General features: G+C 33.2%; 1 protein-coding gene across 1 annotated transcript in view; it reads right to left on the bottom strand.

The window, feature by feature from the left end:
- The window catches only part of LOC143922301 (discoidin domain-containing receptor 2-like), a 116,732-nt gene that overhangs the window by 62,991 nt on the left and 38,343 nt on the right, over positions 1 to 15,398 (bottom strand). The gene's annotated exons all lie outside the window — the stretch shown is intronic.

Below are 15,398 nucleotides of genomic sequence, written 5' to 3' on the forward strand. Positions count from 1 at the left end.
GAGGCTCAAAAAGGTCAGCGACTATTAATTTCATGTTTATGTTAAGATGGCTGTTGGATTGCATTTTTACTTTATTTGTCACAGTACATACATACATGTAGTGCAAGGATGGTATTACTATTGAAAGTAAGTAAGATGTAAGGTTTTGATCAATGTCTTATGTCTTAATGACGTATTGATGCGGAAGTTAGGTACAGAGTGTTAAAATCTTAGATAAACTACGTATGTATTATATTATATAATATATGTAGTTGGGTATGTCACGAAGAATCGAAAAACTTGACGCATGAATGATAATTATAGTGTTATGAAGTTAAGGTGCTAAAAATCGTCGTTTTTCAAAAAAGCCGTTTGATGACTTGTGATTTTATCGATGCCAATGTTACAATTAAAGTGTATCTTGTTGTGATATATGTATTTTGACTAGTTGGATATATTCCATCTAACCTGGTACCAACTGCCGTTGTAGTTGAAATGTATTTTCAGTTATAATATACATACATATTATGCTTTTGGAATATATTTCGTCTAACCTACGTAAGTCGATTCATGTGCGAATTACGTTCCAACTTGTCAAAATATATTAAAACTGAAAATACAGTTCAACTATGTATAAGTAGGTATCAGGCTAGATGGAGAGGCTAGGTTTTTGTGAAATCGTCACCCGACTAGTAAATTGAGTTGGAAAGTCACATTTTTGTTTTGAACACATTCTCAGAGTTATCGCAACATGTTACTCATTACCTTTATTCGTAATACCTAGCTTATTAACGCATTATTTAATTCTAAAGCATTCGTGAATACATCGGAGCTGTCAACGTTATATTACAACTGGCCCACATTGTTGAAAGTGTATTGGCGCTTTAGAGATATAATTTACTAGTTGAATTGTATTCGAATATGAACGACCTAAAACGCCAGTTGGATTATATTACAACTGAAAATAAACTTCGATTGTAACACCAACATACACATAATCAATATTCAGAGGCCCAATCCAATTAAAGCAAATATTATTGCAATTACATACATAGTAGTTCAAAACACGAAAGACGTTTCAATTTAATGAATTTATTACTTAAGAAGTAGTCAAATGCATGCACATTCATTTGAATTATACAAAAATATAATTCACTTGTTTATTTTTATTCAAATTTAGTCGACGAAGAACGGTCGAGCTTTACACTAGTCAAAAATTGTGTGATCAAAAACATAATAAATACAATTAGATAGTTCGCGAATGAATTTTCAAGAAAATTAGTCGAAATGTGGACTATAAATATGTACAATACATACATACATAATTTTATTCGAATCCGTATTTCGTAAGCAGCATCCGCGTATTTTGTTTAGATATATCATCATTCGCATCGGTTAGTAGTGACTTTTGGCTACGTCTTGTGATACAAAGTGAATTCGGTACGGGTTTTAAATATAATTTTAATCACAGACATACATACATTCATATAACAGTTTCGAAACTTTTTTCGCGTGTGAAAAATAAATTCATTTGTTTTTCTATAAAGTGAATTTAAATTTTGAAAATAATTAACATATTTTTAAATCGAGTCATATGTAAATAAATGTCATTGTTTTTTAAATAATGTGCAATCTTTTTAAATGCATAAATATATTGAAGGAGTTGATTAGCAAAGGCATTAAAAGCTATTGCTACGAAGACAGCATATGTACACCTGGTAAATTTTCACACTGTTTTGCTATGCGACTTTATTTTATAATACATGAATGTTAATTTTAAATATTATATTTAACTTTTCAGGTTGCAGTGAAGATGAGAGAATTAATTTTCCGCGCAGTTGCAATTTACCTGTAAGCATATTTTTTCCACACATACACAATTAACATCGTCTTTCAATTTTACTGTAGCTTTTTACTGCTTACATTTTGAATTTATGGTATAACATTTCATACATCGAACAAAAAATTTATATTCATTTATATGTACATGATACAAGAATGGCCTGCAGGTAAACCCAATGCTCCTCCTTGCCCAATTATTTTTTTTTAAACATACAGCTATTATTATGCCTGTGAAATATAAAAGCGTCATCTATGGACAAACTAGTATAATCAACAATTACATATATACATAGTAGTATTATTAATCAGTTTAAAATACTACGATTTTGGGAGAAACGCATTCTACTTATACAAACTTTCAATTAGCTTCAGTCTATTATTTCAATAACATTTCTGCCCGTCAGAAATTGTGATCTGATTTTGAACCACTTTCACTCTTCAGGTTGCTTTGATATATCATACCGACATTTACATACATTATATGTACATATACCAGGAAGTCCTGACATATAAGCCCCAATGCACCTTCCAATTACAAACACTCCATAAACAATCTATGGAGTAATTTTACAGGACATCATAGAGATATCTATGGATAAATTTTGACATATTTTGTCAAAATTTATCCAAAAATGGTAAATTTGCATTTTTGTTTATAAATCGCTGAACTTTGAGATGCTGAAAAATGGATATTTGCGAGACATTTTTGAACAAATTTGCAGTATTTTATAATTCGGCGAATTCGAGATGCTGTGAACTCGAATTTCGCGAGAAATAGGATAGGGTTGCCAATTTGATGGAACCGTTTCAATGAAACTCTGATAAAAAACGTTCGACCTTGTTCGGGCCAGCAGCAAATCACACCATAAAATTGGTCGCATCACTGATATATGCTGCTGGCTAACATACGGGAGTCAGCTAACATTGAAGTAAGTTAATGTCTCCGACATGAAGCTAGAGGAGTTTAATCATTAAAAATTGTATCAGATTGAAGCCATGACAGCTAATTATCCAAACACGTCTTTCTACCGTCCCTTCGCAACTCCTCTCACTTTTTTCACTTTCATTTATTGTTGCATAGCCTTTCTTTGCAGTGCGCGAGCAGGATACAAAGGGACGCAGTAACGTCATACTTAGTTATCTTTTATCCCGCTTACATTCACGTAAGTAAGGATGTGGGATAAAAACAGAAAAAAATTGTATGTACATATGTATGCACATGTTAGCTTGTTATAAATAAAATAGTTGCCTGTGTGAATATAATTGTGCATTCGGTGAAATATTGCAATCCGGATCAGTGGAATTAATAATTTTAAATTTAATCATTTTTTTTGAAAAACCCTTTTGTTTTTGTTGGGCGATCATATTGAACGAAGTGATATGCCGCGTCTCTTTCCGCGATATATGATTCCCAGGGGAGAAAGAGAGACGAAGCATGATGAGTGAGTACTTCGTAAACACTCACCAAGCTTCGTCTCTTTCTACGATATACGATTCCAAGGGGAGAAAGAGAGCATGGTGTTAACAGCGAGTACTTTGCGCACACGCACGCACGCATGCACGCATCAGACAATTATTATTATGTATAAGATTGGAATTTGCAAGTGCTTTTACGACACATATGTCAGCTTCTAATTTCATCATAACAATATTAAATTAGCTTGTACACTGCTTAATGGAAAAAGGTATCGACAAATTGGCTGTATCGATCAATTTCTGTGAAATTGATGAAGTCGTTCATCCAACCGATCCGGTCTTGACCGACGGGCAACTCGCCGCTGTCCATCTCCATAGCAAAAAGTAAACCGTACAAAACAAAACGAACTGAAAATAAATGGTAAAGTGCAAAAAGGGTCCAAGTTAACGAGTCAATCGGCGCGCATGCGTTCCTATCTTGATGTGCACGCTAATTAAGGACGGACGCCAAATGCTAATTTGACCAATCTTTTATCGCTATCGGAGGACGCCATCGGACGCCGTCAATTACGACGGCACAAACTTCGAAATAACCTGCTGACGATTAAATTATCGCGGCTTAGGGTGGGAACGTGTTACCCACACCTATGTATAATACATACATACATATGTATGTGACCGCGGAACGGACATTCCGGCTTAAACGTAAAGTCAAATCCGCTGTATCACCTGTCTATGTATGTAGATTGAGATTTCATCTCGAAAATGAGATACGCCAGATATCGTTGGTGAATTTATGCTCTTTACGCCCACCATATACAATCTGAAGAATCCGATTTTGAAGCGTAACACTTATATAATCTTAGACATGTTCGGATACTAAGAGATTTAGATTCAGCATAGGAAACGGAGTGAGGCAAAGGCAAGCTATCCAATGCGGTAATTGGGGGAGTTTTCAGGAACTTGGAATGGAATGCAGCAGGAGTAAGCATCAACGGTCGCTTCTTGAGTCATCGTCGGTTCGAAAACGATATAGTTTCAATAGCACGCGATCTAGCTGACTTACGTACTTAACAGACTAACACGGCTGGACAGGGGAAAGTAGGATTAACCACTTAATCGTCACGCATTTTTAGACACCGATTCGATTATTTCGATTATTTGCAAGATAATTTTTGTTATTTAAAAATAAAACAGTCCTCTTATTCTCCTCGATAAAATGGTAAAAGATTTGTGAAATTCTTACAGATACATATGTACATACATACATATAATGTATTACAGAAAACGATTATCTAAAACGAGCACATTCAACTCGCTTAGCTTGAATTAAAAATTTAGTGCATACATATGTACATACTTATAGTAGGTATATTCAGGTGCACTTATTTGAGCATCTCTGGAAGATGCAAGCGGCGCGAGAGGAAATGCTCTCGGGTAATTAGCATTTTTTTTAGTATTATTATCATCACTTGAGGAGCGTTTTCGAGCGGATGGAGCTCATTACCGAGGCGATTCATACGGAATTTCTGGAGCTGAAGTCAGCTCAAAGTGCCGCTGCAGGAATGTTGCAAAATACCATATATTGCCTCGAATAGGCGAATAGTCTCACATTTATACTGCTTCGAGTTAACGATTGCATTTTGAAAATTACGTTGCAAGATTGTTGGAAGATCACAGTTTCATGCAAAATCCGTGACAACCGGTTTCAATAAAAGTTACTGTAATGTAGTTATAAAAATAATACGAGTATATACATATGTATGTATGACATTACATTAAAATATATGTGTATGTAGATAATTTCTAAATATTCTTGACAACCTGTTTTTTGATGGATGATCATCAAAGAGTCTAATTTATATTTATCGATGATTATTAGGAAGTGCTAGAATGGTACCCGAGAGAACGCAAAAAGGTAAAAGGAAGATTGCAGGGAAGATGGGTAGACTAAATTAGGAAAACGTGGGTTGTGAGATGGATGAAAGTTGCGCAAAACAGAAACGAGTGGAAGCGTATTGGAGGGGCTTTCATCCAGCAGTGGATGGTGAGCGACTGTAGGTGATGATTAGGATTGTATATAATTGGCAATTGTATATTTTTCGGCAGTCAATAAGCCAACATTTAAGATTTACATTTTCCATTTAGAAAAAATAACGCACTGCTACTGTATTTTATTTATTCTAAAAACTATTCCATTTTTAATACTTCAAAAATAGGTGAATAACCTTCAAGAACAGTTTTTCCAAGATTTTAAATGTTAAAAAGGGTCACAGAAAACCCCCGAAAACCATTGTATGTATGATGACTACTTCTTGTATTAATATTTGAAATGTTTTCAAGTAAACAAAATTTGCGATGTTCGTTTATGTGTGTATGTATGTACGAGTATGTGTCTCCGTTTTTTCAAACCGAGTTATTTCAAAATAGTTTTAAAAAACGTGCAAAAAAGAACCACGCATGAATGTTTGTTTGACATATGTAAATCGATCAACGCTTATGAGTTTTTGTTAAATCCGTACGTGCCGTAAACCCGGACACGTATGTCGAAATCAATACACCGGAAGTGATTGTCGTTGCACCACCTCACTTCCACCCACCCGTATTATTGTTTTTGTTTCGGATAGCGTTCGCTCGCACGCGAAATCGAGAATTGCACCGCATCGGCGACCGGAAGTGAGGCTCATTTTTCGCGCCAAGAGACAAATCGACTGGATTCGCTACGGCGAACTCGCGCCAATAGTGCCTTTGTTCGTTCGCTTTTGATAAATTCGAGTTCGACGCTAGTTTACCAGCGGAGAGGAGGGAACACTCTCGAGTTCGATTATGACGTGCCCCTCCCCCCCCCCATTTCTCGCACCCTCGAGGAAAATTTCGGCGAAGCCTCATCTTTAAATACTGGTGGGAAAAGTAATTATAAACGCTAACAAGATGGCCAATTTAACGATTAAAATGTGTGTTGAATCCAATTAATCATCTTCAGACGGGAGTGTCTATTGTATAATATATTCCAAAGTCGTGCTATTTATTTTAAAAATTTTAACCATCAACACAGATCGGTGGTTAGTATGTAATGCTTTAGATTGTGTGGTCACGGTTTCTGTCTCTGGATTTGTTGCTGGTTGCTAGACCTTGAATTTGTGACTCCATGGTCGATCGTTTCCTTTCAGAGTTTACCGATTTATCTGATTTCATTGGAAACGGTTCTAAAATATTGGCAATCGTTTTCTATTTTTCGCATAATTTGAGTTTACAGCATCTCATAGTTTGGTGAGATGCTGAAATAGATGTCACCTATGATGATTATAATGTTTGAAGATCGATGTTTGTATAATTAATTGGCCTTGAATAATATTTCATATCATATCATCATATCATGCATATAATTTCGCTATTCCGTCTGTATGTCTGTGTTTCTGTCTGTCTGAGATAACGCTCGCCGTTCTATAATTAGTCGTTTCGATTCGACATACATACATGTGTACCTAAGCTAGACCGCTTCCAACAAAAGGACGTACGATGTAATACGAATAATAACAAAAGAAAAAGTGTTCATATATATTGTTCGATGCGAATGTTTTCGCTAGGAAAATAGACCGAAATAATTTAGAAATAATATACCGCCATCTATTGAAAATTTATTTAATTAATTAATTTTTCTATCAGTTTTTTATATTGGTTATATGTGGTATTTCTGTTGGTAATTTTTACTATTATATTAAACTAAAAGTAAAATAAAAAAATGCTTTTCTTTTCAAACTTTTCGTATAATATTAAAGAACTTTTCTCAACGTGTTGAACATTTTAATAAAGGACTATGAACGTTTCGCTGTATGAATTATATTAAAATTAAATTCTCTGCTTGGATGCTTTACATTTCAGGAGAAGTGCATCTGTGGCATGCGAGACAATTCAGGTGGGTAGTATAAAGTTTTCAGATGAAATAGTGTAATTAAAAATGAATAAAATGCTATGTATGTATGTTTTCATTGACACTCTAATATGTACATATGTACATACATTGGTAAGTTTTTTCTTTTAATTTTTTTGGCACAGCCTGAAAATTAGTTTAATAATATATTTAATACGTGGAAAGTAAAGTTTGTTTGATTTCTGCGTGTAGAATACTTGAAATAATACGCCAAACCCAATTGCTGGTAAATAAAAAATATTGCTATCAGTAGTAGAAACAAGATATAAATTGTGCTAAGCAATGTCACAGGTTCTTATTTTTTGTTTAAATCTTAGTAATCAACGATTTTAACATTGCTAACGACTGTAGTGTGTGTCCTATGTGGTGGTATATTAATTGGGGGGAACTTTTTAAATTTTTGATCAATTTACCACATGAAAAAATCTATGCATGCAACGAATGGTGTCTAGGATTTCTCAGGTCGGATCCATCAGCTTTGGCTTATGTTTGACTACCCCTAACGTCGTGGCCAGGGGTGTGGAATGTAGATGTCGACACCGGTGATGCTTTCAGGTGTTAAATTTGTGCACATATTCGTAGTCCAACGGTCTGACATCGGCTTTCTTGATCTACGGAAAGGTGTCTCGTTTCGTTGAACTATTTCTCATATCTACATATGTACATTCATGTATATATGAGCCGTTATATTTGAAAGTGACGTAAGTCCACTTTTCGTTTCGAGAAACATTTCGCAATAGTGTAATACGTCTATTCTGCTTTTCCACGATTCTGGACATATTGAATTAAAAGTGATGACAATTTATGAATTCAGTCAAACAGAAATAGTGTTTTTGGAATTGAAAATTGAACTTCCGCCATTTTCAAATATAACGGCTTATATGTACATACATATGTATATAGTACAGTTGAAGTGTATCTTACAGTTGTAAAATATATTTCGTTTAATTTTAATTTATTCCATCTAATTTATACCAAGTACCATTATAGTTGAAGTGTATTTTCAGATGTGAGATATTTTGACTAGTTGAAATATGTATATTCTGTCTAACCTACGTAAGTTGATTCATATGGCAAATTACATTCTATCTGGTCAAAATATATTACAACTTAAAATGCAGTTCAGTTATAAGTTGGCACCAGGTGGGAAAGGCTAGGTTTTCGTGAAACGTCACTCAAACTCAGTAAATTCTAGTAAACTGAGTTGGAAAGTCACATTTTTGTTTTGAGCACATTCTTAGAGTTATCGTAATACGATACTTATTACCTGAAATAGGCGGCTGGGATTCTTTTATGCACAAAAAGTGGATCACTATTATCAATTACTATTTAGTTATTGACAATATATGTATATATATATATATATATATATATATATATATATATATATATATATATATATATATATATACAAACAAATAATAATAATTTAATCACTATTGTCAATTACTATATAGTAATTGACAATAGTGAATCCTGGCCGCCGATCTATGCTATAATATCATCATTCATAATATCATACCTAGCAAATGTTAACGCATTATTGAATTCTTAAGCATTCGTTAAAACATTAGACCTGTCAAAACTCAACTGGCACACTTACAACTGGCGCACATTGTTGAAAGTATATTTGTAGTGATATAATTTACTATTTGAATTGTATTCGAATATGAATGACCTAAAACGTCACTTAATATAATATAATGTATTTATGTGCATACATACGTATAGTAGAAAATACACTTCGACTGTAAAATATACTTATGTACATATATTGTATACATATATTTACTTATTTGCTTTTGAAAAATATAAAATATAAGGAATCAAAATAATTTTTATTGAAGTGCATTTATTATATAGAAATTTTAACCCTAGCAGAATTGGGGATTTATTTATAAGTTAGTGACGCGTTATTTTCATGATCAAACATATGTATTATTTATTTTGTTGATTTAATAAAATCCCTTACTGCTATCTCGTGTGTAATTTACAATTTCATCGTTTTTTTCGTATTTTTGTTTCTGCAAACTTTATGTAAACTTGAAGAAAGTCGAAATGCTAAATCGTCGCACACAAAACAAACCAAGTGGGAACTTTTCTACTTTGGGGAAAGAGCAAAAGTTCGACGCGAAAAACTATACGTCTTCGAAATGAAAGAAACTTTTCACATTATTCGATCTAGTTGCGAGCATTATATAAAATAACATATCTACGTGTAATAATAATAAATATGTGCTCGCGCGTTTATGAAATGCTTCGATTTTTTCCCTCCCCGTTTGTTTATATCGGTTGCTGTTTGCGGAAACAATTCGCAAACTTTGGCTGAGCAAGTCGACGTTGCGGTCGGAGTTTTTAAATATTGCGCGAGATTTTACACTTCCGGTTGAAAATTTGCTTTGCGGCGATTTAATTGCTCGGCGCAGTTTTAAAGTGGCAACACCAAGTTTCGAACTAAGTTTTCCTTGAGTCGCAGATGTAATCTGCAAAATTCCCCTAAATTAGTTTACCGAACATTAATTACTACATTATGCTTTTTCGGTTGCAACTTCGCATCGGCAAAAATTTATCACTTCTCGAGATATTTATTACACGCTACGATGTTTGTAGCGTGTAGTAGTTGTATAATTTTTTTTACGGAATACGATAATTGTACGTAAAATTTAATTTAAAATAACTTGCCAATGTAAAAAAATGGTATAACTCGATACACCACACTGAATATGTACGTATGTATATGCATATTTCACGTTGATCGATTGGTCGATAATTTTAAATTTCGGCGATTTCCGAACCACCCAGTAGGCTCGAGAGGCGAATGTAAATTGCAGTGGTGTTCAAACGAGAGCTCGCGCGTACGGGGATTCCCCATGTAAACACACACCCTTTGAATTTTTCAGCTCATGAATTTCAGAACGATTCGCCGCAGGAGAGCGGGAAGGAATCCGAGCGAGGATAAGCCAACCTACTTTGGTACCTAGCACAACAAACTTTTTCGAACCGCCAATTTGAACCTCCTCGTGAATATGCAAACCAACCAGGCTCCCTCCCCACCGCTTTATGTAGAATCATTCTATTAATTTTCTTTTTTTAAGTTTAGATTTGTTCATTTTACGATGTATGCGTGGATAATATATTAGGTCGTAGCGAAAAGTGCGAATTTTGGATTTTCATCGTTGGAACAAGTGGAAAACTTTCACTGTATCAAAGATTAACGTTAAATAAAATGATTTTAAACAATGTCCTGTACCTCCAACCAATCGATTTATTTCAACAAAAATTTCTCTCTCTCTTTTTTCAGAATATTTTATTTTATTATTCGATTTTTTATTAATTTCAAAAAAAAACAAAACACCTAATATTCACCTTTTGAAGTTTGAATTTAATGTTACAAAATTAAAAAAAGTAGGTTTTTTCAAATACACACTATATGTAGGTACTCTATATTTTTTTTTCATATACACACTATACAAAATTTTTGTCAAGATAAATTGATTGGTTGAATGATTGGCACAGGACATTGTTTAAAATCGATAATTTTTATTATTTAACGTTTCCCTGATACAATGAAAGTTTTCCACTAGGTCCATGTATGAAAATCCAAAATTCGCGTTTTTCGCACCGCCCTAATGTACATACATACATACAGATACAGATACACTGAATCCTCAAACCTATTTTTTTAACATTTAAACGTTGATCTAATTTTGGCATCATTGTGACAGGAAAATTATCAAATTCGTCAGAAATGCCTACGACAAAGGCACTGTTTCAGATAAAAATACGGACTTTTTTACCCGAAACGATGTTATAAATATTCCGTAAAATTTTTATTTGACGTTTCCTTGATACGACGCTCGTTTTCCGAAATCTAAAATTCGCGTTTTTGATCTGATCTAATATACATACATACATATATGTATGTATGTATGTATACAAATAAACATAGCTTTCGAGTCCTATATTTAAACTGTTTGATAAAAAAACCTCAACAATGTCAACTCTGACATTTACGATGGTCAACTATCCATGCATGCGGTTATAATATTGAATCTATAAGATGGGTGAAGTTTGTGATTTTCCATTGAGGTCATATGCAGATTTAAGGAGAATTTACAAAATATTAAAAGTTATGTGAAGTGAGTAATAAATTTAGTACATAATGCATTTGCAGTTTAGGACAAAATGGATACGTTCGTTTACGGTGCGGATTATATGCAGTTGCAATTGAAATTGACTTTTAGCCACACGGGTAGGGTTGAAAAAACAAATTAAAAAGAAAAACTTACAAAACAACAGGGAACGTATCCATTCCATGGAACAATAAATAACTTCGATAATAGAGACATATTTCACAGTACGTGAAGTGCTATCCCGTAACCGAAGCCGTAAACTGCAAATGCATTATGTATGTGTGTGTGTGTGTGTGTGTGTGTGTGTGTGTGCATCTGCTTCGGACGTTTAATGCACTTTAACCCGATACTTATTACATACAGAACTCCCCAGCCGTGGTTCATTTGCTTCAAATATCAAATATCATTCAAATAAAATAACGAATTTGTTCTACATATCATATATATAATATTGCTTCATATATATAATATTGCTATTCTGTGTGTCTGTGTATCGGTTAGTCGTTTCGATTCGACATACATGTGTACGTCACAGCTAAAACAATGCCAAAAAACGTACAATATAATATAATATAATACGAAGAAAAAAACTTCTATATATGTATACTGTTTGCTACCAATTTTTCCTCTAGGCTTATAGACGGCGCTAAGTCTATGAGCATTTACCGCCATCAATTGAAAATTTATTTAATTAATTAATTTTTCTATTGGTGTTATACATATATTGTTTTTATATAGGTAGAGTTTTTACATTTTTTTTCATATTAAACAAGTAAATATAAATATTAAATTAACTATATTTAAAAGGTATTTGAACACAGGACCGACACATTTCTTCTAATTTTTTTTAATATAATAACTTAATATGCCAACACCTGTGCGGTGATATTTCATCGGGTACAACACTAGTGTATAATAATTACCGTAAAATATTTTGCTTCGATATATGCAACTACTTGAACACGTACGGTGTAATTACTATGGCTTTTAAAACATTCAAAATAAGCTTTCGACCTGTGGCAAATTGCAAATGTGAAAACTTAGACCTCCGGTCCGGAATAATCGTATCTTCCTCGGCGGTATAGCTTTGAAATACACGTGAAAATTTAATGTTACCTTGTCTGTTTAATGCACGTGTGAAAAATTCCACTTTGGATGTCTTATGTAAGTGCGATGATCCCGTCTATGCCACAAATTAAATTAACATTTCGTATAAATAATCCAAGGCGATCTAAAATAATCTCAATGTTCATACATACATATGTATGTACGTTTTAATGTACGAGGGCCACTATTTTTTACTTTATCTATGTACGTAGTAACAATAGATGAAGTTTTGTGATCATGCGAAAATTTGAACTCGAGATTTTTACTGATTCGAACTCAGAATCGATCACTGATCACATTTTCATGCTTTAGAAAAAATGTATGTGTTTGTCTGTGACACTATGATTACTATGATTACTTGGTTCTATGACAGAATTACTAATAACTAAAGAGTCTCGGTGATTACAACAAAATGTATATACCCTTCAGGTATAAACACAGATTACCTAAACACAATCTGCTTTAGGTCATCGACTTTAGAGAGTCTTTAATTAATATTATGTATTAGATGTATTATGAACATTTATAAGGATTGTAAATAGGTTTTTGAGCTCTTTTTCCTATTATGCTGTAGATTAACATTAGAATAATATAATACTATGATTACTAACCAAATTAAATTAAATTGTAAAATAGAAAATGATCAGTAGATCAGTAGCTATTAAAATAGATATAAGATGTATTGTGAACATAATTTCGTAATAATAAAAAGCTTTTAAAAATCAAAAACCATTGTGTGTGTCTGTGTATTTTGGGGATTCTTTGAACACAGTTGGTCGAACTGAAACTTAGTATCAGTTACTGAAATTCTTATCGATACGACGTAATTTTTTTTTTAAATTTTAAGTTGACCGGAAATGGTACATCCCCTTCTAGGTGTTCTCTTTTTTAAGTTTTTTAATTTAATTGTCTTCTAAACCGTTCAACAAATCAGATTGAATTTTTTTAATAATAGATTAATATAAATTATGAATTTTATACAATAATATTTTTCAAATATTTTTACTCCAACCGGAAGTAGTTCTTTTACTCTAGAGAATCGAGGTTTTTTATGTTTATCTCAGAAACCTTTTGGTGTATTGAACTGAGATTTCATATCTAGAAGTTTAAGCTTAATACAAAGTTATGTATGAAATTTGGTGAACAGGGTGTCAACCAGAAGAGTCACTATATTTTTATAATAAATACAAACATTGTATTTATTACGGATATATTTCTTTCTTAGGCGAAGTAATATTTCGGACGGAATTAATGCCAAACAGAAAAAATATACATTTACATAAAAAATCGTACCATCATCCTCCATCCCGCTTCACCCGTCTCCAGTCTTTCAACCCCTTTGTCGTGGCAATAAAAGCACACATAGCGTATAATCCTTTGAGGCTTTGTACAACAGCAACTTAACAATATTCCATTACGTATGCACAAACCGAAGCGAGAAAGAGGAGGAGAGTGGCAAGAGCATGATAAGCTGGAAGAAGGGAGGGAGAATTTGGAAGTTTGGGCGTATAGGGAATTGGCGACGTAGGTCCGTCTGTTCGTGGACAGTTAGCTCAACCCCTCGCATAAATCTCAATATAGAGCTAGAGGGCTGTGCGAAAACAAAAATGAATTATTGAATACATATACATATGTATATCTATAAAATAAACTGTGTGGGTGTAGCGTTGTTCGCGCGGCGGATTTCCGGAGTGGGCCGTTATTAATGTGCAGATTCGGCTGACGCGGTTGTGCAACTCAGATGCACCACATCCCCATCCCCATTCACCAATTTCTCTCCCCTATCCTCCTCCAGCATATCCACCTTCAACATTATCGGCGAAAAGAATGGCTAAACTTTATTTCAACGACACTGAATTAAACGTCGATGAACGTAGTTTTTGACTGCCAAACGGAACCAATACAGCCATTTTCGATTTACGAGGTTGATACATGCATATTTTATTTTAATTTTATTATAAATACATTCCTATTATTGGTGACATGACAGGTTGCCCCAAGGCGATACCTACATATAGTCAAATTTTGTACAACAACCATGACAATTACGAATGACAATTACAACATTTTTATATTCACCCCTCTGGCAGCTGGTTTTCCCATTGTATCTATATTTGAAATAATTTATGTCAAAGATTTGGATTTGACAAACACCGTAATAGTTCCTTCCATATAATCAAACCAATATTTTGATTTCACTTATGATAGTGTACAATGGCACTATGAAAATACGCAAGTTTAAATTGGTGGTTAAAAAAGTGTTCGGTCTTGAAGAACCAGCGATACTTAAAATAACAGCACCGGTATTATGTATATAATTTTACTTCGTTACATAATAAAATTTCTCACAAATTTATACAAATATAATGCCTGTACGTTAGAGTGTAGAATGTTTCAGTGGCGTGAGTGCGTATGTAATTTAGGAGAATATTTGTTTTCATTTAAATTATTCTTCAGACAAAGAAAAACAGCGTTTTTGTTTTGAAAAAATTGAAATGAAAAAAAAAAACAAGTAAATTGTGGTTCTTTTCAATTTGAAACTGTGTACCAATGAAAAATGACGTTGTATAAACATGCCATATTCTCAATGAATGTAATTTTTTTGCTTTAAAAATATTACATCGATAATTAAACTTTGACAATTATTATAGAACGATATTATGTACATATTTCCCCTCGGGTATGAATTTCTGTGAAAATGCTACTTCAAAGCCATTTTTTTTATAAGAATCCTCATAACTTTTTCGATTCATTAATGATTATATATCATAAAACAACATAAAAATTTGTTTACTGGAAATAATTTTACGTAACGTGTACGCAAATGCAAAATTGCTTTTCACGTGTTTTTGAAACACAATAAAAATAATTTTCAACAACTCGAATGAAATTAAATACGTTCGTGTTATTCAATTGAATTTCGTAAAAAAAGTAATAATCATTACAATTAACGTTTCTAAACGTTTCCTGCAACGTGAGAGTTAGTTACA

The sequence above is a fragment of the Arctopsyche grandis genome, chromosome 2 (genome assembly GCF_051622035.1).
Source record: "Arctopsyche grandis isolate Sample6627 chromosome 2, ASM5162203v2, whole genome shotgun sequence".
Classification (NCBI taxonomy): domain Eukaryota; kingdom Metazoa; phylum Arthropoda; class Insecta; order Trichoptera; family Hydropsychidae; genus Arctopsyche; species Arctopsyche grandis.